Source organism: Macaca nemestrina, chromosome 11, assembly GCF_043159975.1.
Source record: "Macaca nemestrina isolate mMacNem1 chromosome 11, mMacNem.hap1, whole genome shotgun sequence".
Lineage (NCBI taxonomy): Eukaryota > Metazoa > Chordata > Mammalia > Primates > Cercopithecidae > Macaca > Macaca nemestrina.
The window spans coordinates 23,062,039-23,085,629 of record NC_092135.1 but is presented as its reverse complement, the minus strand read 5'-3'; the positions used below and the strand labels follow the sequence as shown (position 1 = coordinate 23,085,629).

Here is a 23,591-nt window from a genome sequence, read left to right as displayed (position 1 = left end):
AGACTGCCGATTCAGAGGAAAGATAGTTTGAATTTGTAATTTCTCTTTACTGAGCAGACAGGGTGGTGTAATTGGTTCTACTTCTACCACATATACTGGTTGAATTTATGACATTATCTACATATTTATATAATTTCTCCCCTCCAGGTCTTTAATCAAACATCACCTTCTCAGTGAGACTTTCTATGGCTAGGCTGTCTAAAAGTATAACAAACATTCTTTCACCAAAAACTTTGCCAATGCTCTCTATTGATTGATTTTTTTTTTTGGTAGTATTTAATGTTATATATTTTCTATATTTATCCTGTTTGGGGTTTCCTCTCACAGTAAAAAAGATTTTGACCAAGGCAAACATTTATCTGTTTGCTCCATGTCTGTATACTCTCCACCTGGTACAGTGCTTGTTGCATTGTAAGGATTCAATAAAAACATGTTACAGAAGCCAATGAATGAATGTCACGACTGAGTTCAAAGAGAACTAATTACCCAATAGATTCGTTTAAACTAGGACTTTGATTCTACTCACATTGTTGAGATGAAATAAAATTATGCATTTATTGACACTGCAGCATAATATTGATCAAATTAAACACATAATTTGAGATCTACCTGTGTTCCAGAGAATATCAATTGACCATGTTGAATACAGGTATATTTGTTTTCCTAATCAATATTATTGCAAATTACCATTGGACTCCATCATTCTGAAAAAACAATTTTCATTTTTTCTGCTCAGTGAACATAGCCAATCTGGATACAAAGACAATTGGAACAAAGTTGTATAGATCCAGAGATACCAAGAAGGATGTACGATACACAATTCGTCAAGAATGTGGAATATAGTGTAAGAAAATTTAAAATTCTTTTCAATTTATTTACCTTCAAATTAAGGCAATTCCTCGTACTAATAACAATAGGTTTATTGTGCATGTACTTAACTTTTCAAAGCCCTTGAAAACTGTTACCTCATCTTATTTCTATAACTTGCATATGACTAAGCACATGTCTATTCCTCTGTTACACCATTATGAACCTGTCTCCCTTAGGGACTGTAGTGCCTTGAAGGTAGGAATTGCATCTTTTTCATTTTTATGCCATTTAGTTAAAACATTCACTTTGTTAAAACATACACTTACATATACGTATATATCCAGAAAGAGGCTGTTAATTGATTATTTATTGGACTTGGAATTGGTGGGGCAAATCCGTATAGTTTTAAAGATCAAAAGAGACCTGTTTCTCTTATCCCATTTTGTTATGTGCAAACTTGACAATAAGGAAGCCAAACAAACCTACCAAACTAAAAGCTCTTGATACGGAGACTGTGAAAAGTATGATCTATTTTTGTTGTCAATCACTAGATTTTATTGAAGATCCAAAAGGTCTTAGCACAATTAGGTACTTGGGATATAATTTAGACATTAGGTATTCTCTATGTCTTCAAGAGATAGACAGTTATTGACTACTTACAACTTGACAAATGGACCACCCCTCAACAAAGTCAGGGGTCTATTTTCTAATACAGAAATTTATACGCCTTGAGTAGAAATACTTTTACTTTCTTCTTGGCTGATATTGCTTTCATAACGCTAAACTTTTACTCATTTTGCTAACATACTTGATGTTAACACTTTAGCCTTATATATTTTACAAAAAATAGTTTGAATTACTGTCCCATAGAAAGAAATGCAAGCACTTTAAAATGTGCTTCCCCTCAACTCAGATTTTATCATTAAAATTCCATGAAACTTCTCCATGATCCTATCAGTTATCTTAAATACTAACTGCTTACTGCTCTTAACATCTTGGGAAGAAAACCAATGGGGTATTGCTGAATTTTTTGGAGGCATGCCATTGAAACGATTGTAAAGATATGTTCAAACAAGGGCCTCCAAGGTCAGGTCTATGCTTATTTTATAAATTTGTTTCAATGATCACAGTCTGCTCTCTGGGTCATATAATTGATTACAGGTTTGTCTCCCCTCTGACCTATGTACCTGGTAGGCTGCCACCAACTAAATTTATATCATAATGAAATCTATACCATTGTAGGATGACTATAGTTAACCACAATGTATGATGTAGTTTCAAATAGCTAGGAAGAGGATATTGAATGTTCCCAACACAAATAAATGATAAAGCTTTGAGATAATAGATATGCTAATTACCCTCATCTAATCACCATACATTATAGGTATCCAAATATTACTATGTACTCCATGAATATGTATTAATATGGCAATTACTATTTGTCAATTAAAAAATACAATTAAGTCAAAAAAATTTAAAAGATATTTTTTAAAAGCAAATGGTAAATTTTAATTGTGAGCCAGTCTGTATTCTAATATATTAAGGGATCCTTTTGGAGAGTGTTGGGTGGTTGGATGAACTAGTATTGTACAGGTTCACATAAATTGGCATGTATTTCATAGCTTCATGCTTGTCTTGGACCTATTTTCCTGGGTGGTTTTTCACAGCACTACTGTAATTAGCATGTAAAGAACATAAAATCTCTTTATAGTGAAGTTTTAGTTCAGTCAGTTAGATTAGTCTCACCCCTAAAAGCAAGAGATTATTTTGAAGACAGGTCATCTTTACAAAGAGAAAGAAAAAAAACCCACGGGAGAAACCCAAGTGTTCAGCCTGGGTGATAAACCTTTCTCATAGATAGATATAGCACAGATACACACATTTGCAGGCATTTCATGGCATACAAGAAAGAGTTTCTATAATTCATGGTAAACCTTTCCCGTAGATAGATATAGCACAGATACACACATTTGCAGGCATTCATGGCATATAAGAAAGTGTTTCTGTAATTCATGGATTAACACCAATTAGTAAAATAAAGATAATATCAGAACATAAAAATTAAGTTGATTATGTATACTTAGAGTACATAGACATGCACAGATCTGAACATTGGATAACTATACAGAGATAAAGGAACCTCTTACAATTTGCATATCAGCTTTACTTCCAGGAGACAACTCATTTACTCTCCATTAACATATGATGAAGCCTGATGTCCAGGAAAAGGAAGGCTATAAAGACTTTTGCCTATTTACTCCCATCATAATCATGACTACACTACAAATGGACTGACATTGAATGCCAATTAGAGTTTCAATTTCATTAGTTACTTGTAGATATCATACACAATTTGTTAAACATATTTATCTTCATGTAAATATGTAACAAATTATGTATAGTATATTTGATATTTGGGGTAAAGTATTACTAAATTATTTTACCAACTTTATAAACAGAATACTTTTGTGGAATACTCCCTAGGTACCATTGATTATGTAGACCACGTTAATATTCTTAATAACACCAGATAAATTGTACTGAGTCCAAATAACTTCAGACAGAGAAAAGTTGGAGCATTGTACAATTCCCATCTTCTATAAGGCAACTATGTCTATGAATGCAAATTTTTTAAATGTGTTAGGTGAAACCTTGAGAATCAAAAATCTATTTATAGTCACAGTAAAATCCCAACATTACACTGTGATTGAAGGGCAGAAATTGAATTTTATGAAAATGTGCAATTCAATTAATGTGAGGTTAATGAATTAATTGGTTCAAGTTCATGTATTTAGTCAGAATGAGGCCCAGTGGTTTGTCTGTGTGAGCTAAATCCATAACTGGTTTGGGCTGTAGTTTGGCACCACCTAGTGGCTATCGCCCACTTTGAGTTAAATACTGATGGGGATGATTTGAGGTCTTGTGGATGTGTAGACTTTGACCTCAATGTTTCTATACCTGACCTCATTTCTTTGGACGCTCTGTCCACTTTTTCCCACTTCCATAAATACCTAGAACTATAAACTTTCTCTGACACTTGATGAGGAATAGAATGCCATTATCAATTGTATTATATACAAATTTATGTTATCAGTTGCGGCAGGCTGACATGAGTTTTAATATTTGCGAGTTTCAAATTAATATTCAATTTTACTAAAAGATTAGTTTTCCTTAGACCTTTTAGTTCATCTATGTTTTATTAACTTATAAGCAATATTTAGATAAAAATGAGATTAGTCTCTTTCATCTTATTTAAAATTAATGGTTAACCCAAGTTAAGCAGTTAACGTTTCCTAAACAGTAGTTCTTGTCTACAAACTTAGTGAAGTACATTCTCTTAAGCATACTAAACTAAATTTTATGAATTAAACGTATATATATTTAAACATGATATTACACGTTATTAATCTAATAAATTAACACAAGCCAGGAACTGAGTTCTTAAAAATATCACAATTCAGTTTATAAAAACATCCTATTTTCTCACAGCTAAAACCCAGAAAGCTAATATATCAATTATTTTTATTACAAATATTTTAAATAATATACACAGATTCCAAATTTAACATAAAATATTAAGTCCGATTAACTATTATATCCACACATATTTCTTTGCCAGTCCACTGCTCCAGAGAGTTCTCCATGAAGTAATCATTTAAGTCTTCTCAACAATGGCTTGACTGACTGACGAGACTAGTTTAGAATATGGGGGACGAGTATGGTGCTTATCAGTCTGAGTTTGAATTAGGGACAGAAATTCCACCAGAATGATTTTCACAAAGTCTTTCTTACAATCCCTATGCTTCTATGCCTTTCACCTAGAATTTGGCTTTGCATTCTCTCTCCCCATCCAATGCTCTGTAACCTCTTTTAAGTTTTAAGCATGATTTGGCAGATGCAATTATGCCCTCAACCCTAGGTTTTTGAATTTTCCACTAATATTTGTCTCGCTAGCAGCAGCTCTGTTGTCATGCAAGTGATATGCTATGGACTCTGGCAACCTTTTCATACTTTTGCTCTTCACTGGCCACAAATGTGAGGGACTGACAACTTCACTGAATACATATTTAAAGAATGACTTTTGAATTAATCTGAGGAGGACATATCATCTATTTGATACAGATAGTTCAAAATACATTCATTTAGCATTTTGCTTCAACATGATTCACTTTGAGACTAAGGCAGTTATTCCCATACACCCAAATGTATCTAATAATACATATGAACATCAATAAATTGTTGTTAATTGAGACCCCTGAATGCAAAATATTATGAAGAAACTAGAAAAGACATCTCTCCTCACTCTCACACCCCACACAACCAGATGTCTCCAACTTGAGAGTTAACTGCAATGTCACAAAGGCAGTTATGTATTTCCTAGTGAGGAACGTATTACTTTCTTACACCCTACAGCCAAGCTATTGGTATAACCAGGTTATTGTTCCTCCAAATAAGTGAGATTGATGTTCTAACACCTCTTATCTCCCCCAGAAGGAATTGCAGAATAATGGTGTCTATGACAATATATTTTTAATTGTTTGGGATATAAAGAAATATTTGTTAATATACATTTCATAAATATATATGTATACATACCTACATCAAAAAATCCACCAAACAAAATTTTTAGGCAAAAAGTAAGTCACATATTCTTCCTTAAGGCAGATTGTCAAGGAATGCAGCAAAGTTGGAAATATTTGCCTTACAAACAACGAAGCCATAGTTTCTTAAACCATACTTTTTCCATAAGAATAAAAAAGTCATGGCAGACATCAGATCCCATTTGAGTTTGTGCTTCGGGATTATAAAACCAATGCTGACATTAACAGATCTTCATTCATCTGTATGCTGCCATTTAAGGTACTGTTGAGGAAAAACATGAAAGTAGAAAATAAGAATATCCTGTGAAAGCTTATCTACGCTCTGATTATCTTTGTAAAAACTCCCTTCATTGATTGCAGCTAAAGTAACATGAACGAACAAAAATTACCCCAGTTCTGAAAGACAAATTAATCTTCTGAGACAGTACTGGTTAATGTTATTATTAAAAATAACCAATCAGCCAGTTCTAGACAACTGGTGAAGGCAGCAGTAATGTTACCAGTTGCAAACTTAAAATCAGAAAGTAACATGTCCTTAAAAGCAATTGTATTAAGCAAGTAAATATGTTTATTTGCAAAATTGGGAAATATAGAAAAGAAAAAAAGTTAACTTACTTAGTACTATTGCACAGAAAGAACTCCTATTAACCATTTGGTGTAGGCTTATATGCTGCCCTTTCTTACATAGAGAGGTTTAATTGACTCCCAGTTCCACATGGCTGGGGAGGCCTCAGGAAACTTACAATCATGGCGGAAGGCAAAGAGAAAGCAAAGACCTTCACATGGGAGCTAGCAAGAGCAGGGAAAACTGCCTTATAAAACCATCAGATCTCACGAGAACTCATTCACTATCTTAAGAACAGCATGGGGGAAATCATCCCATGATCCAATCACCTCCCACCTGATCACTCCCTCAATTCATGGAGATAATAGAGATCACAATTCGAGGTGAGAATTGGGTGGAGACACAGCTCAACCATATCAAAGGGAAATCAAAGCAGGGTAATCAGGGTAATTAATTAAAAGTCTACCTATAGGTCAAATACCCCAGTTTTCTCTCCACATCCCCTTTACAATTGCTTGTAATGCAGCATTTACTCCCAGGAAAAATTAACAGGGTTCTTTTTGACAGAGGTAAAAATTACCTGTTTGGGAATTATGATTCCTAGGATAGATGTTGGCATTCCACTCTTTCTGGCATATGCATTCCACTCAGCTTATAGTTCTATCTCCATCCTGTCACCCTAAAGTTAAGCATGTTTTATCTATTTAGCCTCTCTGATCTTCCTTCAGTGTATAGGTAAAACTCCTTAGTCAAGTGAGACTCACTGCTGTAGTTTGGATGTCTGTCCCTCACAATGCTCATGCTGAAATTTTATTCTCAATGTTGGATGTGGGGCCTAGTCATGAAAGGTTTGGTGTCACCCTTACAGGAATGAGTGCGTTCTCACTATTAGTTTCTGTGAGAGCTGGTTGTTAAAAAGAGTCTGGTACCTCCCTCTTTCTTTTGCATCTTCTCTCACCATGTGATCTCTGTTCAGACTGGCTCCTTTTTGCCTTCTGTCATGATTGGAAGCAGTCTGAGGCTTTCACCAAAAGCAGATGCCGGTGTCATGCCTCTTGTCCAGCCTGCAGAAAAAAGAGCTAAATAAAACTCTTTAATTAATAAGTTACTCAGTCTTGGGTATTCTTTTATAGCAACACAAAACAGACTAAGATACTCACATATACAAAAGAAGAAGAAACTACAGCAATTTCCTAGAAAAATTAACCCAGAAGCACGGCATGCTTTATATATGAAGTTGACTAAGATCTTGAAATAATAGGATAAAGCACACTTTTAAGTTCAATATGCATTACTAACATTCTTCTCTTTCTTGTGTCTAGATAATTAATACAACATGAAAGAAAGCCCTGATTTGTAGTGTTTGCCAACTTCTGTGATGTAAGTACTTCCACCATTGGAGATTTCAAATGAGCATTGTGATATCTTTGAACACAGAATTGAGAAGAAATGCACAGAAGTACATCATTATATTGTATTTACAATACAGAAAGAACAGGAGTAAATAATTTCAAGATCATCGATAAAATGTAGTAAAATGATTAAGAAGTAATGAATATCTTTGTTTCTCATGTATTTTATTTAATTTTAAGTGTATGTAATATAATGTTTAATAATGACCATATTTAACAACTGGCTCAAACAATTTCTGATAATTTAACAATGAGCGTTTGTGAACAGTTACAAGCCAGTTTCCACACGACTGCACATTAGGGATTTCACTCTTGCTGGTAGCTCTTTCAGAACTATTCTCTTACCACCCTTTGAGTACCTTGTTTAACTCTCATTTCCTCTTTATTCATTTTAACTGTTTATTAACCACCCAATTGATAGACATGCTTTTTAAAATTTATTTTTTAATTAACAAAAATTATATTAGCAAAAATCGTGATTACTTTTGCATCAACCTAATACATATTTATCATGTTTTTATATATGTATACATTGTGGAATGGCTAAATAAAGCTAATTAACACATACATTACCTCATGAACTTATTTATTTGTGATGAAAACACTTAAAATTTACTTTCTTAGCCATTTTCAAGTGTGCAATATATTGTTACTAACCCTACTCACCATGTGGTACAACAGATCTCTTGAACTTATTTCTTCTATCTAACTGAAATATAGTATCTTTTGATCAACATCTTCCCGATCCCCCCCATCCTTCACCTTTTTGCCAACCCCTGGTAACCTCTATTCTGTCTTCTACTTCTATGAATTGGTCATTTTTAGATTCCACATATATGTAAGATAATGCAGTACTGACTTGTCTTTCTGTGCCTGGCTCATATCACTTAGTATAACATCCTCTAGGTTCATCCATGTTATCACAAATGACAGGATTTCCTTCTTTCAAGAATGAATAATAATCTATTGTATATATAATATATACCACATTTTCTTTATTTATTTATCTATTTATGGATGCTTAGGTAACTTTCATATCTTGACTTTTGTGAATAATGTTGCAATTAACATAGGAACACTGATTGTATTTCCTTTGGATACATACCCAGTGGTAGGATTGCTGCATCATACTGTAGTTCTATTTTTAATTTTTAGAGAAATCTCCATACAATTCTCATCTCATAATGAAGCCCTTTTCTGATCACACTATTTAACACTGCAGCATAGCCCCATCTCTTCCCTTGAACACTCCTTTCTACTTACTGTGCTCATTATCTCTATACAGTTTCTCACCTCAAGTATACTATGCTATTTCAGTTATTTGTTCATCCATTCATTAGTTTGTTTAAGTTTATATTTTACTCCCCATTTAAAATATAAGCTCAATAGAAAACTAAATCCTTGTCCTTTTCAGTATTGTGGCTAAAACAGAGATTCCACAATTTCAACTCATGTTATTTATTCAGTGAATTTTTTAAAACTTTCCAACATTCTTAAATGCCACTTAGTCAATCTTCCTGTCTGTCATTGATTCTGCTTGTAAATGCCCATTGTCTAAACAAGTTGTTGAAAAAGTTAAAAATTCAAATAATGCTTTATGAACTTGATTAAGAAAAAAATATAGATTATTTGATTAAATTCAACTAAATTGTTCCTTAGGAGATTTTATGTGAAACAACTCTGAGTGGGTCAATATAATCTGCATTTTCAGATAGCAGTTAAAATTAATATAATCATAATCATGGCTGTTGAACTCTTGTCATCAGATTTATTATCTGAACACAAGTAAACTGATTATTCTTTGCACAGAGTTGCTCTTATCAAGTTCCTAATTGCTTGACTGGATGCAGTCAGAGCCCATAAATGTCTATTCATGACTCAACCAGGTTCTACATTTGAATCTGGAGCTAATATGGTTTTGGGCAAAAACATTACAGTGTGAGTGAGTCATAGTGTTACATTAATCCTACATGCTGTTAATTAAGAAAGTACTTTTTAAATCTATAAATGTTAATTATTAAACATTTACTTTAGAGCTTAATGCACTTTAGTTGGAAAGAAACACCTAATTGCTTCAGAAACAACTAGAAATATCTTTAGAAAGCTAAATAAAAGTAAATATAGTCAGATAAGTACACTTACCATTAACTTCAGCAGTATACACTAAAAAGAGATAATTTATTTATTTTTTAACTAAAAGATTGTACCTATTTTCTGTTTAAAAATGTACAATTCAGTGGTTTTTAATTCTGCCACAATCACAGGGTTCATAGGGTTCTGCAACAATCCTTACTGTCTAATTTCAGGGAATTTCCATCTACCCTGAAACAAACTTCATGCCCATTCATAGTCACTTCCAGATAGGCTGAATACCTGGGTGATGAAATAATCTGTACAACAAACCCCATGACCCAAGATTACCTGTGTAACAAACCTGCACATGTACCCTTGAACTCAAAAGTTAAAAAAAAAAAAAAATTGTCACTCCCCATGCCTTTCTTCCCCTAGTCCCTTGCAAGTGTTAATCAACATTCAGCCTCTATCGATTAGCCTATTTTGGACATTTCACATAAATTGAATCTTACAATATGTGTCTTTTTGTGTCTGACTTACTTCATTTAGCATAATAGTTTCAAGATTCATCCACACAGCAGTGTGTATGAGTACTCCCTCACCAAACTTTTAACGGTTCTATAGAGATACAATTCACATACTAGACAATGCACACATTTAAAGTGTAAAATTCAATGGCTTTTAGCGTATTCACAAAGTTGACTATCACCAAAATAAACCTTAGAGCATTTTCATTGTCTCCAAAAGAAACACTGCTCTTGTTAGCCCTAATCCTACAATCCTCCATCCCTCTTACTCCTCCCCACTAGTCCTAGATAACTATTCGTGTACTTTTTGTCTCTATAGATTTGCCTATTCTGAAAATATCATATTACAGAATTATATAATATATTGTCTTTTGGGACTGGTTTCTTTCACTTAGAATGTTTTCAAGGTTCAACTATTTTATGACAGGTATCAATGATTCCTTCTTTTTAAATTACAAAATATTATTCCATTGTCTGGATATATCACATTCTATTAATTCATCAACTGACAGGTGAATTTGGGTCATTTTCATCTTTTGGCTCTTATGAATAATGATGCCATAAGCATTCATGTACAAGTTTTTATGTAGTTACATGTTTTCATTTCCCTCGGATGTATACTTAATTATGAAGTTTCTGGGTCATATGGTAAATATATGTTTAACCAGTTGATGAACTGATAAGCCATGCCAAATGGTGTGGTACTGGTATAAAAATAGACACATAGATCAATGGAACAGAATAGAGAAGACAGAATTAAAGCCACATATTCACAACCAGCTCATCTTTGACAAAGTTGACATGAACATATATCAGATAAAGGACACTTCAATAAATGGTGCTGGGAATATTGGAATGCCATATGCAGAAGAATGAAACTGAGCCCCTGTCTCTCACGATACACAAAAAAATCAACTCAAGATGGATTAAAGACCTAAACATAAGACCCAAAAGTAAAAATACTTGAAGAAAACCTGGCAAAAACTGTTCTGGAGATCCCTTTAGACAAAGAATTTATTACTAAGACCTTGACAGCAGAGGAAACAAAAACAAAAATAAACAAATGGGACTTAATTAAATTAAAAAGCTTCTTGAACAGCAAAATAAATCAGTAGAGTGAACAAACAACCTGCAGTATGGGAAAAAAAATTGCAAACTATGCTTCCAGCAGTGGACTAATATCCAGAATACACAAGGAACACAAACAACTCAACAGCAGCAACAACAACAGCAACAAATAATCCCATCAAAAAGTGGGCAAAATACATGAATAGGTATTTTTCAAAAGAAAACATACAAATGGCCAACAGGTATATGAAGAAAATGCTCAACATTACTAATCATTAAATAAACACATATTTAAACCACAATGAGATATCATCTTATACCAGTCAGAATGGCTACTATTAAAAAGTAAAAAAATAACAGATATTGGCAAAGATACAGAGAAAAGGGAACTCATACATTTTTGGTGAGAATGTAAGTAAGTACAATCTCAAACAGTATGGAGGTTTCTCAAAGAACTAAAAATAAAACTACCATTTGATTCGGCAATTCTGCTACTGGGTATCTACCCAAAGGAAAACAAATCAATATATCAAAATGATATTTGCGCTTGTCTGTTTATAACAGCACTGTTCACAATAGCAGATACCAAATCAAACTAAGTGTCCATTGGTGGATGATTGGATAAAGAAAACGGGGTATAAATACACAAGGAATATATTCAGCCATAAAAAGAATGAAATCATGTCTTTTACAGAAATATGGATGAAACTGGGGGTCATTATCTTAAGTAAAACAAGTCAGACACAATAAAACAAATACTGCCTTTCTCACTCATAAGTAGGAGCTAAAATATGTGTTTAGATAGACATAAAGAGTGGAATGATAGACAAAGAAGACTCAGAAGATTGAGGGGATGGCAGTGGGGGTAGATATGAGAAACCACTTAATGGGTACAATGTACATTATTAGAGTGATAGATACCCTTAAAACCCTTACTTGCATACTATGCAATCTATGCATGTAACAAAATTGAACTTGTACCCCCTCCATATATGTAAATTAAAAAAACAGAAAAATGATGGATATAATAAAAAGAATAAAATATATTTTCTTAGTTCTGGCCTTGCAGATTAATTAACATCTTAATCTCTAACCACATAGTTTGGATTAATAGCAACTTAATTTCAATAACATACAAAAATTGCTTCTATATAGCAACCTTTCCTCTTTCATCTTTGTGCTATTATTGTTGTATGATTTATATCCTTCCACATTGTATGTCTATCCAAGCACATTTATAATAAGCACTTTATGTGATTGTGTTTTATATAAGATAGGAGAAAAAAGCGTTACAAATAAGTTTTTGGACTTTCCTATGATTCTTTATAACTTTTCTGTTTCAATGATTTTTTGCCTTGACACTACTTATTTTGTCCCTTTTCAAACTTTGTAAAACTTAATATTGAATAATAACAGATTCATTGAATCTTCTCTCAACTCAAGTTTCCTTTGCAAATAATGAATGAATGTCTCCAAGTAGAAGAAACAGCCATTTGAGAGTCACAGCAACATCGGCATGCTTGGTGTATTTGAAGAATAGCAAAAGGCCAGCATGACTGCAGCCAAGGAAGCAAGGGGAGATACAGAGATGAAAACGCAGGAGGGGAGCTGAACAAATCATATAGGATCCTGGAGGCCAAAGCAGAACTTAGGTTTTTATCCTAGGTGAAAAGTAGCAGAGGCTTCAAGAAGCCTTGCCTGTTTCTGCCTGTTTTTTCTTAACTGTCTAATGTCTGTCATGAGTAGAGCAGAACTCAGATAGCTGCTGCCCTTTCACCCTGGCTCCCAGCAGATTGTTGAAACTGCTTCTTTTGGTGTATCATGCATGTTTTGAAGTTGGTTTGTTGCTACAGCATAAATTGAGTGATACTTTCTTTTTGTGTGCATGTTTATGTCTGTTTTTGACCAACATGTGGTTCCCATCAAATAGTAGGTGCTCATGAAATGAATGAGGGTTTTGAAAAGCCCAGGCTACTGCAACAAAATGCCACAGCCTGTGTGGTTTAAACAACAGGGCAAGATAGAGGAGGTGTTGCTCTTGATTGGTTACTTTGCTTGTCAAATACATGCTCCCTGCTGAGCCGTTTGTCATCTCTAAGAAATGGCTAGTCCAGGAGGGGCAGCCTGTCCCCAACCAGAAGGGTTTTTTAAGATGTCAAAATATCATAACATACCGAAAACAAAAACATAAACAATATATCCCCTATTATCTTACTAGTAATTTTTGTATACTCCATATATTTTATGCATATATGTATGTACTTATACATATATGTGCATATATGCTTACATTATGTGTGTATATTTACCCATACATAGATTTCATAAGTGACATTACAGCATATATATTGATTTGCAACTTGTTTTATCACATAACAAACTAAAACATTTTAATGCTGTTTTTCCTACATCTTTTAAAAAGCTGCATGTTTTATTACATATCTTTACCAGTATGTGTTTAACCAACATCCTATTGATATTTATGTTTTTTTCTAGGTATATTTCTACAGGTATGCTTGTGCATTTCTACTTGGGTATCTGTAGTGCAAATTTGTAAAAGTAGAATTGCTGGACTCCAGGGTACACATGATTTGTATTTAGATAGTGACAGATTGTTCTCCAAAAGATTCTCCCAGTTTTCCATGTTTATTGTTAAAATCTTCATTGATGATAAGAATGAACCCTTGTTGTTATAAACCACTGGGTGAGATAAAGAAATTCAAAGAAATCTTGAAGTAAGAGGAATAACTTTTCCACTCATGCCACATGCTTAGCCAGAAGTGAAGAAAATGACACTTTGCCATCTTTCGGCTCTCTCAGGAACAGATTCTAGTTTAGAAATTTACTAAACTTGCGCTATAATTTTCCATACAACCAGCAAAATTTTTACCTTTGATCATTAAGGGTATCAAATGCAAACAATCTAAATGGATTTCTTCAATTCTTAGCTTTTAAAACATAGTCCAGATATAATGTCCTTTATAGCCAAGTGTCAATGTACTAAAACTACATTAAGCCTCACTGAACTGAGATAGATAAAAACATCTAATATTTTTTAGGTTTAGAGAAAATCTGAAAATAGATTTTAAAACATTTCCTTTTAATAGGTGTTGTATACCGGCAAATTTTGGGTTACTACCTTCTTTCAGACAAATATTTGAAATTAATAGTACATGTCCATGTAGTGACAAAGGGAAATTACATGATCACTTTTATTGGAAACACCAATCTCCAAGGAAGATGGCAAGACATTATAATTGATGAATTCACTCTTTGGCTATATTTCTTAAATCTGAGGAGTTTAATTTTTGTTGAAAGTGTAATATATTGTATTAAATCTTAATTATCTAAATGCCCCGATGACCTTGGAGTGATAGCTAAAGATTCACTAGCCAATATTTCAAGATATGAGCAGCCTGTATAATAGTATTGAAGGGTAGACAAAGAGGGATAAAGTATGTAATGAATTATCTATTCAACCAAATAGATTGAAGTTATATAAAATGGCAATTCAACTACAATATCAAAAAATTATTGCAAAGTGAGAATGTTTCCCCGACTGGCATGGCTTACATTTTCTTCTTTTTATTTTCTCTCACAAGCTGTAATGTGCCGTTTAACAGAACCTAATAGACCATATATCAAGTTAGCTCAAAGAGCATATTATCAATTTTACCGGCTTAAGGTTTGGCCAAATAATAATAATAGTATCAGATTCCAGCCTGTGGATACCTTTCTAACAGGATTTTGAAAAATCTCAAAGTACTGTGAATAATCTAAATATAAAGCTCTGCATATTATCTTGTTGTTATCATTATCGTTATTACTATTAGACTAGCATTTATTTAATTCCTACCAATTCAGAAGTTATCCTAATTAATATAGAACAAACTTGTTAATTTGGAAAGTTCTCATGAAGAAAAATTGTGCAAAGGTGATAGCTTCCTAACTTTGAGTCTTACCATGTCATCAAAAAATCATACCAATTACCAATGAAAATAAAATCTCCCAGAATGCATACCCACAGATAACTAAAAGACTGAAATATTACAAACTTCAAGTTATATCTAAGTAAGCACATAAATAAGCGAGAACATTAGAGTTATGTATAGAGTTTATGCATTCGTTGCTGGTCATGTGTGGACTGCACAGAAAAGAGGAGATATGTGAGAGTTCCATGGGAGAACAAAGATTACATCAAATAGGATTGACCCTTCTAAGAAAAGAGACCCACTGATTGGGCAAAGAATATGTTTGAAATATACCACAGTAGTCAGTCCTCTGATATGCCAGGTTTCAAACATATTCTCTACAACACAATATGGAGAATATGTTTGAAATCTGGTGTATCAGAAGACTTACTACTGGGAATTTACAAAAAAAAACAGTTTGGAATATGTGAATTACCAGAGGAGGCAGCCCTGGGAAATAACTTTTTCTGGGTTTACGATAATGGGGTAGCTGATGTCCAGATGAGTTTTCCTTAGAATCAAATAATTTTGAAATGGTAAAAAGGAGCTGGTAAATAAATAAATGAATAAATAAATATAATCATCTGAGAAGATAAAAAGTTACAAGGAGCTCCAGAGAAAATAGGTATTACTGAAAGTTCATTAGGAGAAAAGATGATAAGAATAAAAAGAGCAAAAAAAAAAAAAAAAAAGAAGGTAACCAAAATAAATTAAAAAATGTAAAAAGAGTCAATTCAAAGGGGTAAATGGCAAAGTGTCCTTTTATTCACTTCTGGCTAAGCATGTGACATGATTGGAAAAGTTATTCTTCCTATGTCAAGATTTCTCTGTATTTCTTCATCTCACCCAGTGGTTTATAACCACAAGGGTTCATTCTTATCATCAATGAATATTTTAATAATAAACATGAAAGACTGGAACAATCTTTTGGAGAACAATCTGGCACTATCTAAATATAAATCATGTATATGGCATCCAGTAATTCTACTTTTACAAATTTGCACTACATATATCCAAGTAGAAATACACAGGCATATCTTAGAAAAATATCCAGAAAAACATAAATATCAATAGAATGTTTCTTAAACACATACTGGTATATATCTGTGTGTGTGTGTGTGTGTGTGTGTGTGTGTGTGTGTGTGTGTGTGTGTGTATATATAATAAAACATGAAACTTTTAAAAATAAATTTTAAAAAGCATAAAAATGTCTTCAATTTATGTGATAAATTGCGAATCAATATATATGTTATAATATCACTATGAAATATATGTATGGGTAAATATACACACATACTTATAAGCATAAATGCACATATCTGTGTAAGTACATACATATATGCATAAAAATATATGGAGTATACAAACATTATTAGTAAGAGAATAGGGAATATATTGTTTTTATTTTTGTTATCAGTATATTGTATTTCAACATCTTAAAAAACTCTTCTGGTTGGGGACAGACTGACTCTCCTGGTGTAGCCATTTCTTAGAGATAACAAAGGGCTCAGCAGGGAGCATGTTTTTGATAAGCAAAGTAACCAATCAAGAGTAATACCTCCTCTATCTTGCCCTGTTGTTTAAGCCACACAGTCTGTGCATTTTGTTGCAGTAGCCTGGGCTTTTCAAAACCCTCATTCATTTCATGAGCACCTACTATTTGAAGGGAACCATGCTAGCACTGGGAATCCACATGTTGGTCAAAAACAGACATAAACATGCACACAAAAAGAAAGTATTACTCAATTTATGCTGTAGCAACAAACCAACTTCAAAACATGCATGATACACCAAAAGAAGCAGTTTCAACAATCTGCTGGGAGCCAGGGTAAAAGGGCAGCAGCTATTTGAGTTCTGCTCTACTCATGACAGACATTAGACAGTTAAGAAAAAACAGGGAGAAACAGGCAAGGCTTCTTGAAGCCTCTGCTACTTTTCACCTAGAACAAAAACCAAAGTTCTGCCTTTGGCCTCCAGGATCCTATATGATTTGTTCAGCTCCCCTCCTGCGTTTTCATCTCTGTATCTCCCCTTCTCCCTTGGCTGCAGCCATGCTGGCCTTTTGCTATTCTTCAAACACACTGAGCATTCCCATGTTGCTGTGACTCTCAAATGGCTGTTTCTTCTACTTGGAGACATTCATTCATTATTTGCAAAGGAAACTCGAGAGATGATTTGATGAATCTCTTATTATTCAATATTAAGTTTTACTTGCTTTTTAAAGTCATATAGGATGATAATTGAATTTATAATAGAATGAGTTGGGTCTTTTTTTAGATTAGTCAAAAGAATGAATTGTTTTTCAAAATTTTGTTTTTCTGATATCCAAAGGAAATTACATCCACATAGGATCATCCTGGCTGATATTTAGCATTCCTGAAGAGTGCCAATTGGCTTATTCTGATCATTTGAATTTCAAATCTGGCAATGTCTTGCTGCAAAAATAAAAAAAAAAAAGACCCTTGCAAAATAACACTATAGCTTACATATTATCTTCTTTATCACAGGGAATAATGGGACAGCTGAAAATTGTTTCAGCTTCATGACAAAGATGGGAGAATCACTTTATGGTTTCTAATTATACTAGCTAGAGCAGACATGTGAATTCTCCCTGAAATATTTTCGTTTTTGCAGAAACTCTGCCTGCATCTTTTAAACACATTTCCATTATGTTTGAGTAGTTAAGTGTATCTCATTTTGCATTTTATTTCCCTTGATATTTGCATGACAATGGCAAAGTAAGACACAACCAGAATAACATAGTAATATCCTACATATCAGTTCATTTTAAAGACACAGTTCATTTTAAATAGGCAATAGCCTTGGTAATTAATTAGTCCCTCTCAGTCCTTCTTCATCCTGCTGTTGTATCATGTGACCTTTAGATTTGGTTAGAAGAGGGCACTGGCAGTAGAGAGCAGGAGGAGAGAAAGTTCTGTACTTCTCAAGTTGCTTCTCTGGCTGGATAGCAGTTTAATAACAGCAGTGATACTTCATCAACAGCCACAGCTCCTGTGGGGTGGACCCTCACTCATAGGGGCAGTTCTCACAGGTTTTAGCAACCACTTACTCTGCTTCCACTCAGGCCTTGAAATGGTCAGGCTTCATACCATCCTACTCCTCTGTGGTTCACCTTCTCTTGTTGGTTCCCTTAACCCTGCCTCCAACTTTCTAACTAGTCCTTTCATTACTCATTCCATGACCCTGTGACAATGTCATTTCTTCACTGTCCAGGACCATGGCTTATACTATGGCTTATAATATCATCTATCATGTGCCGTGTCCTACAAAAGTTTTAAAATAAAAATGGTCAAGATGACAGTCAATGATAGTTTTCCAACTGACCAGTCATTTCACATCATAAAGGTAAGATTCAGCTCATTCACCCTTTCTTTCTAGTAGACTTGTCCCCCATGTTCTTCTGAGAGCTGAGGGGATGACCATGGTCTGGCCAAGCCTCAGTCTACCCCTCTCCCCCTTTTCTCCTCAATATTGGTGGAACCTGCTATCTGTTGAGAGAAACCAGGCAGCTTTTCTGCTTGCTTCGATTCTTAAGCATATTGGGACCATCTATTTACTAAAAAAAAAAAAAAAAAAAAAAAAATCCTGGCCGGGCGCGGTGGCTCACGCCTGTAATACCAGAACTTTGGGAGGTCAAGGTGAGCAGATCATAAGATCAAGAGATAAAGACCATCCTGGCTAACACGGTGAAACCCCGTCTCTACTAAAAACACAAAAAAATTAGCTGGGCTTGGTGGTGGGTGCCTATAGTCACAGCTACTCAGGACGCTGAGGCAGGAGAATGGCGTGAACCCGGGAGGCAGAGCTTGCAGTGAGCGGAGATCATGCCACTTCACTCCAGCCTGGGTGACAGAGTGAGACTCCATATCAAAAAAAAAAAAAAAAATCCTTCCGAATAGGCAAGTTTATAGTTACTTAAAACATAAGTCTCCGTTTCCAATGCCATGAGTAGCATAGGAATATGTTATTTTTCCTAAGATTCAAATGATATAAAGCACACAGAATAGAATGCTCAAAGGTCCCCTTTCTTGCCTCCCATTTCTGTCTCTATAGATTTGTCTAGTCGGTACATTTCATATGAATGGAATCATACAATATGTGGTCTTTTGTGACCAGCTTCTTTCACTTAACCTAATGTTTTCAAGGTTCATGATGTTGTAACATGTGTCAGTACTTCATTCCTTTTTGTTGCAAAGTGATATTCTATTGTATAGATATACCACATGTTGTTTAACTATTCATCAGTCCATGCATATTTGTACAGTTTCTACTTTTTGGCTATTATGAATAATGCTGCTATAACCTATGCAAAATTTTCTGTGTGAATATATATCTTCACTTCTTTAGGATATATAGGAGTGAAATTGTTGGGTCATGTACTAACTCTAATGTTTAACATTTTGAGAAACTTTTCCAAGAATATTCAATTGGCTGTAATTTATTGGTGACATTTTCTGTAGTATTGTGGAGTTTATAAGGCAAAGAAAGTTTTATGAAGATCATAAATATTTTCTTAACATGATTAATTGAGAGATATAATTTTGCTGAAAAGGTAAATTTACTATTCTAAAAATATTTATAGATATAAAGAGAAATCTAGAAAAAAATAAAATATATGTTTCAGACCAATTTTATTCACAGTTATGGCCAGGTTGGACGATTATTACAAATATTTAGAGCTTAAGTTTCAAAGTGTTGTAGATAGATCTTATAAATCACCATTTCAAATGTCTATATCTTACATTTAAAGAGATAAAGTCATTATCTTCCAAATATGACTGAATTGGAGATTAATCTTGGGTTTTTATATTGTTGAAACCTCATATTTTATCATTAAGACCATGTATTTCATATTGTGTATTTGTTTTTGTTTTAGTAGGGGTTATCTGCTCAAAATTAATGTCTATCTCTCTAATAGAAGAGAGAGGGTTTGGGGTATACATGGATTTTTAAAAAAATAAAGCTAGACCTGTTTGGGGTGGATAAAATAACAGATATATACAATTTTTATGATAATGTGTAATGATCTTGATTTTATATGAGAATTTTAGTTAATGCCCATGTAACAAATTATCTTCAATATATGCTTCTATATGCTATTTATCAAAATAGCGGTTTAAAATTTTTTAATTTATTTATTCTTTTAGCAATTAATGCTAAAAGGGTATTACTGTACTCGTGGTTTACATAGAAACCACAACTCGAATGGTAATTGACTTATTTAAAATCAAATGGTAAACAGTTGTCAATTTAATGCTCATTTCCTAATTCCATACCTAGATTTTTGTAGCACAGCTGCAAAGTTTGGACGATATAAGAAAATGTACTTTGTAGATTAGTTGCCCAAAATAGTGACTTCCAGTAAACTGTGATGGCTTCATGAGGCTATTATTTAAAGTTTATTATACTTCTACGGATTATCTAGCAAGAGCTTTGGTGAGTCATATAAGAGGTGATGCCTCTAAGAGATACCTGCTGGAATCATGGAATCCAATCCAGGGCTTCTCAAGGGGCTTCTAGAGATACTTTCCTGTAAATGCAAACCTTATTTAAAGGGCTGTGAATTCTGCTAGATATGTAATTTGTGATAAAGAAAATGCTTCACATTAAAACTATTCCCTTCATTTTTGTGTCACGGATGTAGTCATTCAATGATATTTTCTTTAAAAGTACTGACAATTAATATTGCAATTTTCAAGCAAAAACCCTTAAGAAACTAGCATTCATCCAAATACTTTTCTTTTCAATAAACACTATCAAACGCTATTACTTAGAAGTAATGATTTCTAAGGGCCACAACACGGGTTTTATAAATTAAATATCTTCAGGACTGTCTCTGAGAACACTAATCAATATTTTATTTTATTATTTTAAACTATTTTCTGTTCTTTTAAATATCAACTTTCTCTGGTCTGTCCTTCCTTCCCTCCCTCCCTCCCTTCCTTCCTCCCTCCCTCCCTTCCTTCCTCCCTCCCTTCCTTCCTTCCTCCCTTCCTTCCCTCCTCTTTTCTTTTTTCCTTCTTTCCATTCTTTCTTCCTATTTTATACTTAATTTTTCTTTTGCATTTATATATTAATTTTCTTGTGTGCTTGTAGCTTCTTGGGTTTTTTTTTTTGTTGTTGTTGTTGTTCCTATTTAAAAACTAGGCATTTGAAACTTGATGGGGACTTTGGTTTACATGAAGGAGGACTGATAATCAACAGGAATACCTAAAGAGAAGTAATCTCATTAGTTAGGGAAATTCAATGTAATTGAAACTGAATATCCTTGATCCAGGATACTAATGCCCACGGTAGTAGAGCTAGTTCACGAAATAGTGTGTTGAGTGATTGCTGTGTATGCTGATCTTAGGAAGAAGAGAAGATAGGCACTGTGGTCAAGTCACCCCCTGAAAACACCTCATCCTTAATAACATTATTTGGGGAATTGCTGGACTCAAGGGATACAATTATAAAACTTGGACTTTGGTCTAAAATAAGCCCAAACTGTTTTATCATTGTCAAGCCAAAACATTTTATTACTGGAAACAAGTTTATGCTCTAGTTTTACTATTTCCACTAGTGGTACTACTGCTCTCCTTTTATCTCTTGTTTAAACACTTGAAATTATTCTCAGATCCTCATCTCTCTGCTTGTATTCAATTTAGTAATTTATCTTACGTCCTTTCCTCTTTTCCATTTACGCTGGAGCCACCCTTTTCCTGGACTTCTATAATGTTATTTTAATAAATGAATCATGTTTGCCATGACCGTACCCATGCCTGCAGGAAGATAGTCCAAATACTCTGGTGCCAGGCAGAACCAAGTTCAAATCCTGGCTTTGCCCCTAAATATCTACATTAAATAAGGAACTTACTTAACCTCTTTAAGTTATTATTTCTTTTGTAAAGTTGAGATAATCATAGTTCTTACCATATATGGTTAGGAGGAATTTTAAAAAGGAATGTAAAATGCTTCACACAGTACCTGCCACATAGTAGGTCCTAAATAGTAAAAAATGTTAACTATTACTATGTTAAAATTGTACTGCCTGTCAACTTTTACATTATTACATTTAACCCAACATTCTTAACACATAAAATAAAAGCTATAGTTATTTATATCAAGTGTGTCTCTTTTGCATAGCAAGAAGCCGCTTCTAGATTCTTAATGACAAATCCATGGTTACTAACATTTTACTGTCTCTATTTTTCGAAGACTTTAAAAGACAAATTATAATTGTATACAGTTATGGGGTGCGATGTGATCTTTTGATATATGTCTACAATGTGCAATGATTAATTCAAGCTAAATTAACATATCCATCACCTCACATACTTACCATTTTTCGTAATGACATTTGAAATTTACTTTCTTAGTTTTGAAATATGCAATATGTTGTTATTAACTATGTAGTTACCATGTTGTTTGATCAATCTCAAAAACTTGTAACTCCAATCTAACTGGAATTTTATATAACAACTTTCCATTCCTTTTTCCCCACACCCAGCCTCTAATAATGACTATCTTACTTTGAGTTTGACTTTTTAATTTCAACATGTAAGTGAAATCATGTGGTATTTGCCTTTTTGTGCCTGGTTATTTTACTTAGCACAATATCCTCCAGGTTCATCTATGTTGTTGCAAAGGATATGATTTTGCCCGTTTGTTAAAGACTGGATAATATTCGTGTGCACGCGCACGTGTGTATGTGTGTGTGTTTGTGTGTGAATACACTACATTTTATTTATCCATTTATCTATTGATTCCATATCTTGACTATTGTGACTAATGCTGCAATGAACGTGGGAATGCAGCTACCTCTTGGACATGCTGATTTCAATTCCTTTGAATATATAGCTAGATATAAGATTGCTGAGTCATATGGTAGTTCTATTTTTAGTTTCTCGAGCACTCTCCTTAGTTTTCCTTAATAACGTTACTAACTCACATTTCCAACAACACTGTACAAGAGTTTCCCTTTTCTGCACATCCTCACCAACTACTCTCCTTTCGTCTTTTTAATAATAGCTATGCTAAAAGGAGTAAAGTGATATCTCATTGTGGTTTTAATTTGTATTTTCCTAGTGATTAGTGATACTCTGTACAAAAAATCTCTAAAGACTCTACCAAAGTCTGTTAGTATTGATACATAAATTCAGGAAAATTGCAATATGCAAAAATTAATATCCAAAAATTAGTAGTATTTATATACACTAACAATAAACTATCCAAAAAAAAATCAAGAAAAAAATTCCATTGACAGTAGCTACAGAAAAAAAAAGCACTTAGGACTAAACTTAGCCAAGGAGGTAAAAGATCTGTAAACCTTGGATAAAGCAAATTGAAAATAAATGAAAGGAAATTCTGTGTTCATAACTGGGAATAATTAATATTGTTAAAATCTCCATACCACCTTCCAAAATCTATAGATTAAATCAATCCCTATCAAAATTTCAAGTCCTTTTCCACAGAAATAGAAAAAAAAATGTCTAAAATTCATATGGAACTGCAAATTATTCTGAATAGCCAAGGCAATTTTGAGAACAAAGCTGGAGGCATCA

At 33.6% G+C, this 23,591-nt stretch overlaps 1 long non-coding RNA gene across 2 annotated transcripts in view; it reads right to left on the bottom strand.

The window, feature by feature from the left end:
* Positions 1 to 5,332: 5,332 nt before the first annotated feature.
* LOC105492586 (uncharacterized) overlaps positions 5,333 to 23,591 on the bottom strand; it is a 36,974-nt gene continuing 18,715 nt past the window's right edge. Inside the window, exons 2-3 of one of the 2 annotated variants that reach the window (XR_011609524.1) lie at positions 6,935 to 7,040; positions 5,333 to 5,673 (exon numbers count right to left, since the gene is read on the bottom strand). This is a non-coding gene — a long non-coding RNA (uncharacterized lncRNA). Of the gene's footprint in view, positions 5,674 to 6,934; positions 7,056 to 23,591 lie in introns of both variants that reach the window. The other variant, XR_011609523.1, reaches the window with a different exon arrangement.